Source organism: Somniosus microcephalus, chromosome 1 (genome assembly GCF_052327205.1).
Source record: "Somniosus microcephalus isolate GS21.2 chromosome 1, FLI_Smic_1.0, whole genome shotgun sequence".
NCBI lineage: Eukaryota > Metazoa > Chordata > Chondrichthyes > Squaliformes > Somniosidae > Somniosus > Somniosus microcephalus.
This window is the reverse complement of record NC_140987.1, coordinates 376,200,307-376,218,566: the sequence shown is the minus strand read 5'-3', so window position 1 is coordinate 376,218,566 and position 18,260 is coordinate 376,200,307. Positions and strand designations below refer to the sequence as shown.

The window sequence follows — 18,260 nt, the reverse complement described above, 5'->3', positions numbered from 1 at the left end:
AATGCTTAGCAGCTTGACAGAAACATTGGGGGCATGTCCAGTGAAACTGAGACCTCAAGGGGCGTGTCTCACTTGCACTGCACGCTCCTGGCTTCGCGCTGGCTGCACTCCTGGGCGGCGTGACGTCATACGCTGCCCGGGATTCTTCTTTTTCAAACACCAAGTCCAGGCGTCCCTGGAGCTGATCGGCAGTAGCGCGGGGTAAGTGCATATACGGGGCTTGCACGCGCGGCAAGCCCCGTTCACCAATTTCTGGCCCATTATCGTTATCATCAAAATAGACATACGGTTCCATACAAATAAAAACAGGCTTTCAAACTTTATTTAGGTTATAATTTTGAACTTTATTGAACCCCCACAAAGAAGACCTGTCTAAAATAAAATAAAAAAAGTGTCAGCTTATTTAGCCTGTAATTTGTCCTTATTTTGTCCCTTTGAGTCTTCTACTCATGAGTCTTCTGAGTCTTCCACTCATCATTGCTCCTCCTGATTCTCTGACTCTGGCTCTGACATGTCTATTTCCTCCTCTGTCACTGTCTAGCTGTGTGGTGGACACTTCTGTATCTGGCTCAATAAGTTGTAGGTTTGCCCCGATAGCCACCAGTTTCTCCACTCTCTTGTTAGTCAGCCTGTTGCGCACCTTTGTATGCGTATTCCCAAAAAGTGACCAGTTTCGTTCAGAGGCCGCTGATGAAGGTGGGATTTGGAGTATCACCGATGCAATGGGTGACAGGACCTCAGATGCACAAAGTCCCTTCCACCAGTTTTGTGTACTGATATGCTTGCATGATTCCCATATCCCGTCCCCATTCCAAAGACCTTGCTTGGTAGAGAACTTTGCCAGACTTCCCAGAACTTTGCCCACGTCCAGATTGAGGTGGCATGAGAGGGTAGAAATCACACTGTAAGCGCTGTTGATCAGTTCTCCAGAAAGTATTGGTCTCCCAACATGCTTTGGGTCCAGCATGTATGCTGCAGCATGAATCGGCTTGACACAAAATTCTTGACGCGTCTGTATGAATTGAACAATTGCCTTCTCCTCTGCTTTGAGTAGCAGGGATGTGGGTAGGGCAATGCTGATTTGTTCTTTTAAATCAGCAAAAAGTCTGAGAACATCGGACAAGACGCGTCATCTCCTTCAATCTGAGCAATTGCAGAATCTACTGGTGAGAGTAGTTTAAGACTCCCAAAACACATCATCCAGCAGTATTTGCTTGATGGTGGTTTCCATATCCCCAGACTGGGATATTGCCATTTCTTGCAGTGACTCCTTGCCCTCCAGAAGGCTGTTGTACATTATGACAACGCCACCCCATCTAGTGTTGCTGGGCAGCTTCAGTGTGGTGTTCTTGTTCTTTGTCGTTTGCTTGGAGTTGTAAGTTGCTGCAACTACCTGTTTCCCCCTGACATACTTAACAACTTGCTTGGCTCTCTTGTACAGTGTTTCCATGGTTCTCAAACCCATGATGTCTGACATGAATCTTGTCATTCATGTGGAAATGACTTATGAAGTAATACAGGGCGGCCTGCTGGTGGCGCTGTCCAGGGAGAGTATAAATACTCGGTCATGGGCCCAGCTTGCTCAGGACATTCTTTAACAGGAACTAGTGAAGGACACAACTAGATCTCCATGTTGAAAAACAGTTGATTAAAGCCTTGTTTAATACTCAGACCAAGTGCCTAGTAGTTTTCTTACGTCAATTTCCTTAAGGAGCAGGTTGAGCCCATGAGCTGCGCACCCAATAGACATAATATGAGGGTAAGCCTCCTCCACTTGAGCCCAAGCAGCCTTCATATTCGCAGCATTGTCAGTAACTACGGCAAAGACCTTTTGTGATCCAAGATCATTGATGACTGCTTTCAGCTCATCAGCAATGTATGTGCCTGTGTCTCTGTTGTCCTTCATGTCTGTGGTCTTGAAGAACACTGGGAGAGGAGTGGAGATGATATTGTTTATGATGCCCTCCCCTCATACATTTGACCACCCATCTGAGATAACTGCAACACAGTCTGCCATCTCTATCATTACTTTGAGCTTTCCTTGGACTCTGTTATATTCAGCCTCCAGCAAATAAGTAGACAAAGCATGTCTGGTGGGAGGATAGTATGCAGGGTGAATAACATTGATAAATCTCTTCCAGTACACATTGGCTGTGAGCATGAGGGGTGAGCCTGTCGCATATACAGCTCGAGCAAGGCACTCATCTGCATTCTTTTGGCTATGGTTATCCATTTTATCAAAGAACCTTCCAAGTGGGCCAGGAGTTGCTGATGATAAGGAGCCTGATGCTGAATGTGAACCATCATCTTTTTGAATGGAAGCAGGGGAACTCTGGGCTGACTGCTGTGAGCTTTGAGTGTAGTTGTTGCATTTGGATAAATGCTACTGCATCTTTGTGGCATTCTTTACATATGGCTTTGTACAGTGTTTGCACATGTACATGGTCTTTCCATCTTTAATGCCTGGGGTAAAATGCTTCCACACAGCCGACAGTAAACGCAGCATTGTTCTATGCAGAGAAATAAAGGGCATTTGTCTCTGTGTCGAACTGCGGTCGATCAGCACGATTGCAACAGGGTGAGTAAATTTTTCCTGATGCTCCATGTGATGGAAGCATAACCTGTGCACGCACGATGCTACATCACCAATAGAGGGAGCTAATCGCTCATCCACTCATCCAACCAATCAGGACACATTTGTTCACAGTCACACACAAAACTTGTAATTATTAAAACAAGCCAAGTAAGAAGATAAGCATATATTGATTAAGAAATTCTTTAATAATTAAGATTCCATCTCTGTTAGTAATTTTAAGAGAGGACCTGTGAAAAAAAATGAAAGAAATACAAAAAAAAAAATATTATGCTAGCATGTGCTTTTTTGGGCAAAATTCCCAAAATTCCCAAGCTAAACTTCCCGTGGAAAATTTCCGGAAATTTTCCGGAAACGTTCCACCCCTTCGCAACCCTACAAGTAGTTAATGAAAAAAAGAGGAAAGCAGGAAATAGGAGGAAAGATGTGCCCTTACACAGCAGGACTGATGTGCTGCCAGTTGTCAGGCTTGTTGAAATAACTGAGATTTGTTTCTTGGGGATTTTTATGTGATGCCTAATTATTAAGTTGTCTTGCAATTAAAGGATTCCAGTTATTGATTGATCACTAGCAGGAAGCATGAAAACTATTAGTTAAATATGTTTAACTCTTCATTTACTCCAAGCTATCAAAGTGTGAGAATAGTTTGATATACGACTTGTAACGACTTTATTACATTATTTCTGCATTAAGGATAAGATGTGTAGGGGGTGGCGGGTGCTGGTGTTGCTGCTTGGCGCGTGCGTGCGCCCAATCAGTTATGCCTCTGACTGTTTTGTGAGCGGTTTGAATCGCTCCCACGCCCCTGGGTTCTAGACACTGGACTTAGGTACAAGGCGGCGGTACAGAGAAGACTCGAGTAGACAGGTGGTTGGATGCAAACAGAACCAAGATTTTATTGAAGAGGAAAAACTTACTTAATACAATCACATGGAAAAGAATTACTAGTGTACACTTCTACAGGCAAAAATTACAAGAGAATCATAATAATACTTATACTTATGCAGGGAATGGGGAACACACGGCACATTGAGGGAAAACAACTAGCTTAACAATCCCCTTATCCTTATCCCACCCCCTATACCTAACTAGAATAAGCGATGAGGGGTCAGAACTTTATGCTCACCAATCAAAAGGTTTGTTAGACTCAAAACAGCAGTTGGGTTCGGGGTTCGCTCTTGGTGCTCTCTGGAGCTTGTCATTGTCACGTGGTCTCCAGGTGCTGCAAGGGTTCACGTACCCCAAAGTTAAAGTCTCTGTTTGGGTACTTTACCTTGCAGGGATAGTTCTTCATCGACGGCAGCCAGTTTGAGTTGGTGTGCAGATATTCGAAGGTTGGCAGAGGCTGAAGGCCCGATAATTCGAAGCCTCGCCTCAGTTGGTCTTTCTCTGGTGGTCTTCCCTCCTCCCCTCGTCACGTCCCACCTCGCCTGGCCTGGATTGTCATTGTCCGCCCGACCCGGTGCTGGGGCTAGTTCCAGCTGGTGCGGGAAAAGGGGCACGGGCAAAGGCCAGGGGGTAAGCATGGGACGGGGGAAGAGCGGCAGCCATGAGGGCGGGGGGCTGAAGAGCAGCACCAGCACACCAACCAACACGAGCACCCGAACGAAAACTAGAACTTCTTGCTACCCGAGGGGGCCTTCAATTATACCTTCGTCGAAAAACCTTATCTGCCCGCCAAATCAGCTTAGTTCTTTGTCTTAATCTTGGTGGGCTATTTTAAATAATGGTAGCAATCCATATTTAACTGGTTTTGGATGGCCAGTAATCGCATCTACCGGCCCGATAATTAACTTGTATTGTCCTGAAAGTTCCTTGATGGGCCTTGTCCGGCCTCAATGACTCGGTTAATCTGTTTCTGATAATATATGCAGACTGCTAGATGGCCTTAACTATAGGCCTAAACTGAATTTAGATTTGCCTCCAATTCGGTCTAATGCATAATTCAGAGTCCTGTCTGGTTCCAAAATACAAAGTTTCTCTTCACAGAAAGCCTGCAGCCTTAGTTTTGATTTCTCCCAAGCTGTCTGCATTGCAAAATCCATTTTGGAATCCCACAGGCTTTCTGCCACGAGGCACGGACGCCATCTTGGGTACCCTTTTTAATTTAAAATGTCCACGCAGGGTCCCGTTTATTAATAACAGCCTTCGGGGAAATGCAGATATTTTGCGAATCTTACAGATGATTGTCAACTTAATCATTACAAATATTTTGGTTTTGGAATTATAATCACAGTATTAACTGTGCTCCATTTAATATAGCATAACACAGTTCTCAATAGCAGTATCCAAGGATTACTTGGGTACAACATGACATAGTAGATAAGTAATATTTAGTTTAGTGATTACAGCAAGACATTTCCAAAGTTACTCCTATTCAGTTTATTTTATAAAGTAGCAGTTGACAATTGTCTTCTTCCAGTTGAAATCTATATATGTATTAATATAAAGACATTGGGGGTTAAATTGGCTAAGATCCATAAACAGGAGTGGGGATCATGGTGTGCAATCAATCCGCGTCCGTTCATTGCGTTGCAAGCAGCACATTAAATTCATGCTCTCTGCCAATTTCCATTACTGCTGCATGCAGCCAACACTACCCGTACTGTTCATTGGCTGCACACATCAGCAGGGGCCCCTGATAATGTGAGTGGCTAGTGCCAATGTTCCCTCTAATTTCTTTTGGGTACGCGGCCCCTTTAACGGGCTGTGTGGCCAGTTAAAATGTACGCGCATGCAGGTTTTTTCCATTTAAAAGCTGGTGAGCTGACTCTGCGGGAGCTCCAGACTGCCGCACAGCCGCACCGCTTAATAGGAACATTGGCTAGCGCTGCTTAAATGTAGTCTACACCTCTTAAAGGGGAGGTGCATTGTGGCTGCTGGAAATGGTGTCAGGATGTTAATTGGTTTTGAAGACTTTTTCAAAATAGCTCAACCTGCGAGAGTGTGCACCAAAGTTTTCCGATAATGCACTGGAGGCCTTGGTGCAAGATGTGGATAGAAGGAGAGACATCCTGTATATGCAAGGGGGGGCAGGAGATCCTCAAGACATATGCTCAGGAGGCAATGGGAAGAAGTAGCAGTGGAGGTCAATGCTAAGAGTATAGCTCCAAGAACATGGATGCAGTGCAGGAATAATTTAATGATTTGATACGAGTTGTCAAGGTGATTGAGTTCAATCTTCAAATGCCATATCCTACCAAGTGCACCACTAGCCTCATCCACTGCTCAATTCACTACACCCCCATCACCCACCTACCAGCAATCTCTATCAATCAGTACACAACTCTTCATTTCATATATAATATAAAATAAAAACAGAAAATGCTGGCAATACTCAGCAGGTCAGGCAGCATCTGTAGAGACAGAAACAGAGTTAATGTTTCAGTTCCATGACCCTTCATCAGTACTGGAAAAAGTTGGAGATGTAACAGATGTTACATCTCCAATATTTTCCAGTTCTGATGAAGGGTCACCGACCTGAAACGTTAACTCTGTTTCTCTCTCTGCAGATGCTGCCTGACCTTCTGAGTATTTCCAACATTTTCTGTTTTTATTTCAGATTTCCAGCATCCGCGGTATTTTGCTTTTGTCTCCAATTCATATGCTCCACTTCACGCTCACACATGTTGCACTGTGGCAAGCCTCACACCCACATCTCACAGCTCGCACACACTGCCAGCTATTCAAACATGGTAGCCACATCAACCAAAGATATTGCACAACACTCACAGATATACTTCCCTCTTTTTTGCAGGAGAAGGTGGCACATAACCAGAGGCAGCAGGGATTAACTGGAGGAGGACAAGAGTGTCTTCACGTTTTAGCCCCCATGGATTAGACAGTGTTGGTCATCATGGGAAGGAGCATCGCTGAGGCCGTGGCCACTGGCAGGGGTTGGGGGGATCAATGATATGGGTAACTGCACACCTAATCCGCCTTTTCTCTTCCCACCTCTCCCTCATCCCACAATCTCTTCTGACTCACAAGCTGCAGGTGATGTAAGCATGCACTTCTTACTTTCTTCTCTTGCCTCAGCACAACCCAACCTTTGTTTCTTTTTCATTTCAGATACCCAGGAACTGGAACTTTCCCAGTCAGAGGAGGAAGAGGAAGAAGACACTGTCACTTGATCCTACACTCGCAGCCACCAGCTCAGAGACTGATACAACACGTATTTTAGAGGCTAGGATAGAGGAGGGATCTGTGTGTGCTGAGACACCAGGCACAAGTGCACAGGAGCCAGGGTGGAGGGAAAGGATAATGCAGGTGCCAGCTCGCCAGAGGATGAGGCTGCAAACTAGTTCTGCTGCAGAGGAGTCAAATGAGGACTTTGAAGGGCCAGGCTACAGAAGAAGGCTGATGGGTGTATATAACCAAATGCTTGGTGCACTGGAAAGCCTGCCAGAAAGCTTGCGCTCAATCTCCAGGAGCATGGAGGAGTCCAGCACCAACTTGGCACAGGGCTTTGCACAGAGCTTGGAGCTCATCCTCTCCAACATGGAACATGTAGTCACCTCCATCAGCAAACCTGTGGAGCCCACCACAATGCAACATCTGATGGCCGATGTCACAGCTTCCATTGCAGCACAAACAGCTTCCACCAAAGATCTGAGTGCTGCAATGGAATTTCAGACTGCTGCCTTGCAAGCTCAGACTGCTGCCGTCGTGGCTCTGGATACTACTGTTCAAGGGGCTTCCAGGGCATCACAGCAGTCCATCAAACTGTTCTCCAACAGATCAGTAGGATTTTTGAGGCACCGCCCCGGGAGAGTGGCAGTGGCTCTATGGAAAAGGAAGCTACTCCCATTCCTGCCACTCCTCCAGTGCCCTTGCTGTTGTCTGTCAGCCAGCCAGCACAGACTGCTGCTGCCCAGGCTGAGATGGTGCAGTCTGAATCCATGCCCTCTAGGCCCAAAGCTTCTTGAGGTCATCCTCCAAGGCCATCTGCAGTCTTCTCAATTGAAGGTCAGCAGCCTTCCACAACCCATGCTGCAGCCACTGGGGAAGCACCTCGTAGGAGCACTAGGATAGCCAAATGCACATGGAATGTACAAGGGTGATTAGTTTAATTTTGTATGCATTATTTAATGAGTGAATTTATACAATTGAATTTGAATGTGCATTTTCTGGTGGTTTATATTTTTGTGTTGTCAGAATGAAGAAAGGTAAGGAGTGTGAGACTGTTGCTGAATGGGGAGGTGTAGTTGAGTTTACTGTTATCTCTCATACATAACCTGATCACGTAGAACCTGGGGAGAAAGGAGCTTTCTACATTGTAGCCTTCCTTCCTGTTCCTGTTCCTCAACTTCCTATTGCACTTCCTCCTCCTTCTCTTGCTCATGCTGCTGCTCCTCAGTTTCTCACCTGATAGGTAATGGCAAGGGCTGTTCCCTCATAATAGCGAGGTTGTGCAGGATGCAGCATTCTACCACAAATCTTGATAAGCGCTCAGCTGAGTACTGCACGGCTCTTCCAGAGCCATCCAAGTAGCGGAGGCTTTGCTTGAGGACACCGATGGTCTGCTCTATAATATTCCTTGTAGCAGCATGGCTCTCATTGTAGGCCTGCTGTGTACATGTGTATGGGTTCTGGACTGGAGTCATGAGCCATGTCATGAGCAGATAACCCTTGTTGACCAGTAGCCAGCCTTTGACTTGCCATGGTGGTTCAAATACAGGTAGCACAGAGGACTGCCGCAGAATGAAAATGGATGAGTTCAGATCAGGAGCTCGCAAAGCAATGTGTGCGCATTCAATGGCACCCTACACCGTGGGAAAGCCTGCAATCTGTGCAAACCCTCAAGCTCACTCCTCCTGTTTGCAAGAGGGAATGAGATGAAGCTGTCTCTCTGTGCATAGATGTAAGAAGTCACACGACACCAGGTTATAGTCCAACAGCTTTATTTGAAATCACAAGCTTTCGGAGCGCTGCTCCTTCTTCAGGTGAAGTGGAGAAATGCATAAAGACACAGCTTATATAGTCAGAGAATCATGTCAGATGTTTACAGGTAACCTTTCCAACTGCCATTTATCACACCTCGGCAGAGAGATAATCACAGCAGTCAAAGGTGTGAATGGTGTCCAAACAGGTCAGTCAGGGAAACATTACATCAAAGAACAATGAGGTGGGGTCACAAGGGGTCAAATATTGCAGATGCTGGGGTCTGTATGAAAAACAAAAAAACAGACAAAAAACATTTTTTTTGGCTGGAAATCACAGCAGGTCCGGCCGCATCTGTGTAGAGAGAACAAGCCAATGTCGACTCGAGTCTGGATGACCCTGCATCAGGTGGGGTTACATGTAGCGTGACATGAACCCAAGATCTCGGTTAAGGCCGTCCTCATGGGTGCGGAACTTGGCTATCAGTTTCTGCTCGACGATTTTGCGTTGTCGTGTGTCTCGAAGGCCACCTTGGAGAATGCTTACCCGAAGATCGGAGGCTGAATGTCCTTGACTGCTGAAGTGTTCCCCGACTGGGCATAGAGAAGCTCAGGGACCTCCCTTATACAAAAGTGCATTGCAAAGCTGTTGTTTATATCTCCAGCAGCAGCCTGAATGGAGCCAGATGCATAAAAATTAAGACCTGTGGTCACATTGACAGCTACAAGCAATGCTGTCCTTGTCCTGCTTAGAAGCTGCAGTTCTGGCGGCAGCAGTTGGCAGATTTCACTCACTACCTCTTTTATGAAGTGAAGATGTCTAATGCATTGGTCGTCACTGAAGATGAGGAATAAGAATTGCTCCCTGAAGACCCTCAGTGGATATGGCATCCTGCTGAGAGCCCTTCTCCTCCTCCTCTTCTAGCAGCTTATCCTGCTCTGCATGGCCTCTCTTCATTCGCCCAGTCATGCTCAATTCCTAGAGGAAACCCACCATGTCTTTCAGCATAATATATTTATATGACAAAAAAAAGTACTGCAAGACCAGCCAGACCAATCCCTGTAGAGTATTAAAAGTTTAAACAAATACAGGAAACATCCAAAAATGTGTAAATTTCACCAGGAGCCAGAAGAAATATTCTAGTAACTAACCTGTGAGTACTTCATAATCCCTTGAAACAGCGCAGGCGGGGGTCCTTCATTCCATTTAACATCGTGCTTAGCTGTGCAAGGTTAAGACAGGTTGTTGGCTGGAGTGTGGAGTTGGAAAATGGCAGTGGTGGCTCCAATTCAGCATTGCACACTCATTCACGTCATCATCTCGTTCCTCTGCATGTTGCCGGCGGTCATTAGGACAATGCGCAAAACCCTTTAACAAGATGGCGTCCTGCGCACTTCGGCATCTCGGACCCCATTTTCAAGTATTATTTGGCCGCGTAGCACCTAAAAAACGGGCGCTACACGGCCAAATTTAGCCCCCATAGTTTGATCTAACTGCTACATTGAAACAGTTCTATTTTTCATATGCAAAGTAATCCAGAAGCACAAGCAAAATAAAAAATAATAAATAGAACACTTGACCCACTGATACATTGAAATGTTTTCTAAGACCAAATTATTTAATTGTTTCAAGATTCTTCATCCTTTTCAATGTAAATGTAATAAGTTTTAATTAAACAAAATTCAGCTTTAAGTTACATGCAAGGTTCTTTGAATAAGTCACAGATCCTCTTGTAATAAGCTGGGAAAAGATGGTTAATCAATTACATCGTCCTGGACAGGAAGTGTGTGAATAGCCAACTATTTGTCCCTTATCCCTTGTCTTTTTAATTACCGGGTTAAACAACCTGGCCTACTTGTACAGACTGTCCTTCTGCAGCATCTTAATGCAAACAATGCAGTGAGAACTTCCACCTCACATAAATACTCCATAGCCAACAAGGATGTATACATTAGCCGCCCACACAAAGGCAAGCCAGCCCCTCTCATCAAGCAACCAGAAAAATACATTTTAAATTTGTTCAGTTGGATCTAGCTCAAGCTTTATATAAAGATGGAGAATGGATTTTTTTCCATTACAGCCTTAAAGAACTTGCATTTAAACAATGCCCTCAGGATGTCCCAGAGCATTTTACAGCCAATAAATAACTTTTCAAGTACAGTCACTGACACAGTGTTACACTTGCAAATAATGGCAGTCAATTGGGACACAGCAAGGTCCCAAAACCAGCAATGAAGTAATGCCCAGTTAATCTGATTTTTGGTGTTGGTTGAGGGATAATGTTGGCCAACACACTGGGATAATTCCCTGGCTCTTCTTTAAATAATGCTGTGGGATCTTTTACATCCGTCTCAACAGATGGAAAGATCCTCTGTTTGGATATCCTCCAAAAAACAGCACCCCCGACAATGCAGCACTCCCTGAGCACTGCACAGAAGTGTCATCCTAGATGATGTGCTCAAATCCTGTAGTGGGCTTGAATCCACAACCTACTTTGATGAGAGTGCTACCAGTAAGCCGAGCTAGCATCAACATTGGGTTTTCAGGAGAAATATACAGTCTTTTACTGTAAGCAAATGTGAGGTCATCCACTTTGGACCACAAAAGGATAGAACAGGGCACTTTCTAAATGGTGAAAAGCTAAAAACAGTGGTTTTCCAAAGAAACTGGGGGTACGGGTACATAGATCATTAAAATGTCATGAACAGGTACAGAAAATAATCAAAAAGGCTAATGGAATGCTGGCCTTTATATCTACAGGACTAGAATACAAGGGGGTAGAAGTTATGCTGCAGCTGTACAAAACCCTGGTTAGACCACACCTGGAATACTGCGAGCAGTTCTGGGCACCACACCTTAGGAAGGATATAATGGCATTGGAGGGAGTGCAGCGCAGGTTTACCAGAATGATACCTGGACTTCAATGGTTAAGTTATGTGGAGAGATGTCTGGGATGTTTCAAAAAGTTGTATGGATAGCTCAAAATTGTGGTGCTACTTTGCTATTTAAAAAAGTACTGATTTAGAGCAAGTTACATTTCCAATCATTTAGATTGAAAATCACCGCTACCCTTCTGGGCTACACACAAACAAGTGTTCTCCAGTTAGAATGCTTCCATCAGAAAGGACTGACCCCAGATCTGCTGCGAGTAGAGCTGGAGAAATTTTCTCTCTGCAAAGCAAATTTGAAGTGCGGCTTTCTTATACACAGGGGAATTCCTACAGTCTCTGGGAGCTCTGTTCGATCTTCCATAATATGCATTTCAGAATCGTCTCAGCAAATCATTTATTTTTTTCATGTACAAATTGGAAAGCTATTTTCACCACTTCCTATTACTGTTTAACCTTTTTTAGTTAATAGTGTTTAATTTTTTAATTATCTTGTCAGGAGTTATCCCCTTACAATGTGCAAACAGGCCCTGTGTCTGTTTGCACCAGCCGTCAAATTTTTCATACGAAATTGCTGGGCAGTTGGTGGGCAATCAGCCCAACTCTGCACCAGCAATTAGGATTTCAATGTCGGTGCAGATCATCTGTCAAGTCAGAACTTGACAGAATGCAAGTTCGAGATTAATCTCAAAACTGCAGTCCATTTCAAAGCCGGTATGACGGAATACGCCGTCACACCAACCGCAAATTCTGGCCCAACATTTTGGGATACAGATTATGAGAAAATTGAGACTTGACATGTGGTAAGTGTAGCAATGCTTGGGAGCAAAAAGGTGACCTTGAACCTATGATGCCCAAAGCTCTCCACCACTGGGGTTTTCCTTGCGTCATTTTCAGGTCTGTTGTTTTTTTTTAATTCATTTATGGAATGTGGGTGTTGCTGGCAATGCCAGCATTTATTGCCCATCCCTAATTGCCCTTGAGAAGGCGGTGGTGAGCCGCCTTCTTGAACCGTTGCAGTCCCTGTGGTGAAGGTACTCCCACAGTGTTGTTAGGGAGAGAGTTCCGGGATTTCGACCCAGCAACGATGAAGGATCAGTGATATATTTCCAAGTCAGGATGGTGTGTGACTTGGAGGGGAAATTAGAGGTGATGGTGTTCCCATTCACCTGCTGCCCTTGTCCTTCTAGGTGGAAGAGGTTGCGGGTTTGGGAGGTGCTGCCGAAGAAGCCTTGGTGAGTTGTTGCAGTGCATCTTGTAGATGGTATACACTGCAGCCATGGTACACCGGTGGTGGGGGTGGATGGGGTGCCAATCAAGCGGGCTGCTTTGTCCTGGATGGTGTCGAGCTTCTTGAGTGTTGTTGGAACTACACTCATCCAGGGGAGGGGGTCAGGTAGGTACTAGGACTATTTAATTATTGCCAGAACTTTATCCCAGGATATGCAGAAATGGGCCAGCCTATACAGGATTTGATAAAAGTAGGGAAACCATCCCAGGAGCCAGTGGACTGGGGCACCGACCATGAAACAGCTTTTGTAAAGTTAAACAAGCCCTCGTAAGTGCTCCTGCCCTGGGATTATCAGACCAGAATAGGCCATTCCACATCTATAACTACCACAATAAGGATCATTATAATGCGCTAGTAGCCCAGGTGCATGGGGATAGGCAAAGGCCGGTAGCGTACCATTCCACTAAGCAGCAGCCTCTAGCGGCAGAATTGTCCAGATGTGTTGCTGCCCTTGACTGCGCTGCGTGGGCCATCAGAGTTAGTGAACCAATAGTGATATCCTACAAATTATCCTACATACCCAGCATACTCTAGTAGAGTTGCTTAACACAGGAGATGCCAATATAAGAGGGATGGTAGTGAGATGGAAAGAGGTGGGCACCATATGTTTCAATAAAATTAATGATGAGATATTCTCATGTGTGCCGGATAAAGGGGTGCGAGTAAGATGTGAGCTAGATTACATTCAATTCTCCGGTTATCCCCAACAAAGGGAGGATGAATGGGGAAGCTGCCCAATCTCCCAAAGCTCCCAATGCCCAGACTCAGATTATTGGTGTTGGAAGATTAGCCCCCGCAATGATCCCACTACTACTAAACAACCTACCACTTCATTCCCCACAACGGTCCCGACCACCACGGCCCCAGCACCACCTACGTGCCCAACTATGCAACCTGGAGCAAAAGGGGGATTGGTAATAAAGAAAACCAAGGATAAAATACACTTTGGGGTACACCAATGAATAATTACTGTGTTCCTAAACCTAACGGATATAACTATTCCCAGCTTTTGTGGAAAGGAAACAATAAGCCTGTCCAATAACTTGACCCTACGAGCTCTTGAAGGCCCTGAATCAAGAACCGTGACATTTAATGTGAAAAGGAAGACAGGTAGAAAAGGGGACAGAGAGAAAAGAGGGATACTGGAAACGGCAGGCGTGGGATACGCGGCAGGGGTTGCGACGGTGAACACTATAGACCTGCACACCATAGATGTTCGGGTTGATGCCCTAATCAGAATCTTACAAGAATTGTTGGGTAAGGAAGGGGATAATCAAAGACTGCAGGCACAGCTAGGTGATGGTAGGGAGGGAGAATTGCTACAAGTGGCCCACGCGGGACCACGCCAGAACTATAAATTTGATAAACAAAGCAGGGGAAGACATGAGCCGGCAACTACAGTCAGAAATAGTTTGCGCAGGGTATGGAGCATGGATACTTAGTGAAGTACAACATAACATGGAGCAACTCCAAAATGGAGAAGTGCCGGATTGGATACCGAATGATGTATTTACCAATTTGACCTCAGATAAAAACATGACTCATACGTGTGAGGTACAGAGGAATAGTCATGCTTGGATACCAAAAACTAGAGGCATAACCAGACATTTAAATGTAATAGGATTTGTTCTATCAATACCGCAGTATGATGCAACAAAAGGAGATCCCTTATACCAAACAATCAATATAGGGGAGATAAGGAACCAAACTCGCTTGCGCTACCATGACTTGTCCAGACACGTGATTAAAGAAACCAACAGTACGAGTGGTATTAACATAGCTGATTGTTATAGAAATAACCAAGTTGTTTTATGCCGAGATCCAGCAAGAACGACCAAGGATGACTGTGGTTATGGCCGAACGGAAGGGTGCACATTGAGTATTACGCCAATGTCACGGGATTCCGAAACAACCGCCGCCCCGCGGGGGAATGGAGAATGGTGTGTGAGAACCCGCCACCCCGCAGGGAATGGATAATGGTGTGTGAGCACCAAGGCACCGCCGCCCCACGGGGGAATGGAGAATGGTGTGTGAGCACCAAGGCACCGCCGCCCCACGGGGGAATGGAGAATGGTGTGTGAGCACCAAGGCACTGCCGCCCCGCGGGGGAATGGAGAATGGTGTGTGAGCACCAAGGCACCGCCGCCCCACGGGGGAATGGAGAATGGTGTGTGAGCACCAAGGCACCGCCGCCCCACGGGGGAATGGAGAATGGTGTGTGAGCACCAAGGCACCGCTCCGCGGGGGAATGGAGAGTGGTGTGTGAGCACCCGCCGCCCTGCGGGGGAATGGAGAATGGTGTGTGAGCACCAAGGCACCGCCGCCCCACGGGGGAATGGAGAATGGTGTGTGAGCACCAAGGCACCGCTCCACGGGGGAATGGAGAGTGGTGTGTGAGCACCCGCCGCCCCGCGGGGGAATGGAGAATGGTGTGTGAGAACCCGCCGCCCCGCGGGGAATGGATAATGGTGTATGAGCACCAAGGCACTGCCGCCCCGCGGGGGAATGGAGAATGGTGTGTGAGCACCAAGGCACCGCTCCATGGGGGAATGGAGAGTGGTGTGTGAGCACCCGCCGCCCCACGGGGGAATGGAGAATGGTGTGTGAGCACCAAGGCATCGCCGCCCCACGGGGGAATGGAGAATGGTGTGTGAGCACCAAGGCATCGCCGCCCCACAGGGGAATGGAGAATGGTGTGCGAGCACCAAGGCATCGCCGCCCCACGGGGGAATGGAGAATGGTGTGTGAGCACCAAGGCACCGCCGCCCCACGGGGGAATGGAGAATGGTGTGTGAGCACCCGCCGCCCTGAGGGGGAATGGAGAATGGTGTGTGAGCAGCCGCCGCCCCGTGGGGGAATGGAGAATGGTGTGTCAGCAACCGCCGCCCCGCGGGGGAAAGGAGAATGGTGTGTGAGCACCAAGGCACCGCCCCGCGGGGGAATGGAGAATGGTGTGTTAGCACCAAGGCACTGCCCCGCGGGGGAATGGAGAATGGTGTGTGAGCACCAAGGCACCGCCCCGTTGGGGAATGGAGAATGGTGTGTGAGCACCAAGGCACCGCCCCGTTGGGGAATGGAGAATGGTGTGTGAGCACCAAGGCACCGCCCCGTGAGGGAATGGAGAATGGTGTGTGAGCACCGCCACCCCGCGGGGGAATGGAGAATGGTGTGTGAGAACCAAGGCACCACCCCACGGGGGAATGGAGAATGGTGTGTGAGCACCGCCACCCCCGCGGGGGAATGGAGAATGGTGTGTGAGCACCAAGGCACCGCCCCGTTGGGGAATGGAGAATGGTGTGTGAGCACCAAGGCACTGCCCCGCGGGGGAATGGAGAATGGTGTGTGAGCACCAAGGCACCGCCCCGCAGGGAATGGAGAATGGTGTGTGAGCACCAAGGCACCGCCGCTCCGCGGGGGAATGGAGAATGGTGTGTGAGCACCGCCGCCCCGCGGGGAATGGAGAATGGTATGTGAGAACCAAGGCACCGCCCCACGGGGGAATGGAGAATGGTGTGTGAGCACCAAGGCACCGCCCCACGGGGAATGGAGAATGGTGTGTGAGCACCAAGGCACCGCCCCGTGGGGGAATGGAGAATGGTGTGTGAGCACCAAGGCACCGCCCCACGGGGGAATGGAGAATGGTGTGTGAGCACCAAGGCACCACTGCCCGTGGGGGAATGGAGAATGGTGTGTGAGCACCAAGGCACCGCCGCCCGCGGGGAATGGAGAATGGTGTGTGAGCACCCGCCGCCCCGCGGGGAATGGAGAATGGTATGTGAGAACCAAGGCACCGCCCCACGGGGGAATGGAGAATGGTGTGTGAGCACCAAGGCACCGCCCCACGGGGAATGGAGAATGGTGTGTGAGCACCAAGGCACCGCCCCGTGGGGGAATGGAGAATGGTGTGTGAGCACCAAGGCACCGCCCCACGGGGGAATGGAGAATGGTGTGTGAGCACCAAGGCACCGCTGCCCGTGGGGGAATGGAGAATGGTGTGTGAGCACCAAGGCACCGCCGCCCGCGGGGAATGGAGAATGGTGTGTGAGCACCCGCCGCCCCGCGGGGAATGGAGAATGGTGTGTGAGCACCAAGCCACTGCCCAGCGGGGGAATGGAGAATGGTGTGTGAGCACCCGCCACCCCACGGGGGAATGGAGAATGGTGTGTGAGCACCCGCCACCCCACGGGGGAATGGAGAAAGGTGTGTGAGCACCAAGGCCCCGCCGCCCCACGGGGGAATGGAGAATGGTGTGTGAGCACCAAGGCACCGCCCTGCGGGGGAATGGAGAATGGTGTGTGAGCACCCGCCACCCCGCGGGGGAATGGAGAATGGTGTGTGAGCACCAAGGCACCGCCACCCCGCGGGGAATGGAGAATGGTGTGTGAGCACCAAGGCACCGCCCCACGGGGAGTGGAGAATGGTATGTGAGCACCAAGGCACCGCCCCACGGGGAATGGAGAATGGTGTGTGAGCACCAAGGCACCGCCGCCCGCGGGGGAATGGAGAATGGCGTGTGAGCACCAAGGCACCGCCCCACGGGGAATGGAGAATGGTGTGTGAGCACCAAGGCACCACCCCACGGGGAATGGAGAATGGTGTGTGAGCACCAAGGCACCGCTACCCCGCGGGGGAATGGAGAATGGTGTGTGAGCACCAAGGCACTGCCCCGCGGGGGAATGGAGAATGGTGTGTGAGCACCAAGGCACCTAATAAAGCAGTTACAAATAAGGGAGGGACACCTCCTGTGCCATCGTGAATACTGACTTTTGCTTTACCCCACACGAAGAGACACATATAAACGGTTACATCATATATCCTGAACAAAAGAAGAAACTATTAATGGGACATTGACGGACACTATCCAAGAAGGGTATACAAAGGCAATAAGGCCACAAGGAAAACCGATACCCGAACTGAATGAAGAACAGACCCAACTGGAGCATGACATTCAGAAGCGGAGGCAAAAGTATGTGATTCTGATGGAAGAAACAGATAAGCTACAAAAGGACACTGAAGAAATGTTGGCCAGTCGGCCTTGGTATACTACGTTTTGGAATGCTGGACTCAATGTGCTGATACACCCCTGGATAAGGATAATATCACATGTATTGGTTGTCGTACAAGGCATTGTATTGGAGATCTTGTTGTGGTTATCCTGTCAAAAATGTAGCAGGAATAAGAGACAAGCCATAGCGAGAGCAATAAGTAAAAAACTGGATAAGGCAAATTTAAAAAGTCCGGCAGAAAGGACTTATCTTATATAACCTCAATGGGAAAGTCAACAGGCAGATCCTGCAGTTTGGGAAGTAGCTACCCAAATGGAGGGACAAAGCAGGGGCTCACCCACGAGAACGGAATAGGGAAATGGCCTGGCTTGGGCATATAGCCAAGGGCCATAAGGGGGGATTGTAAGGGGACAAAAATGACTTCTTAGAATTAAAAGTTAGAAGAAACTATAACTTTTTAGAATTAAAATTAGTGGAAACTAGAAAGCTGATAAGTTTGTCTCCTATCCTTGTTTCGGAATGTAGGACCCTGATAAGACAGGAACTGTAAAACTAATAAGCTGGTCTTTTGTCCTTGCTTAAGATAAGGCAGGGCATAC

At 47.8% G+C, this 18,260-nt stretch overlaps 1 pseudogene; it reads left to right on the top strand.

The window, feature by feature from the left end:
• The first annotated feature begins 7,751 nt into the window (after nt 1–7,751).
• LOC147125016 (uncharacterized) lies at nt 7,752–17,825 on the top strand (annotated as a pseudogene).
• The last annotated feature ends 435 nt before the right edge of the window (nt 17,826–18,260 follow it).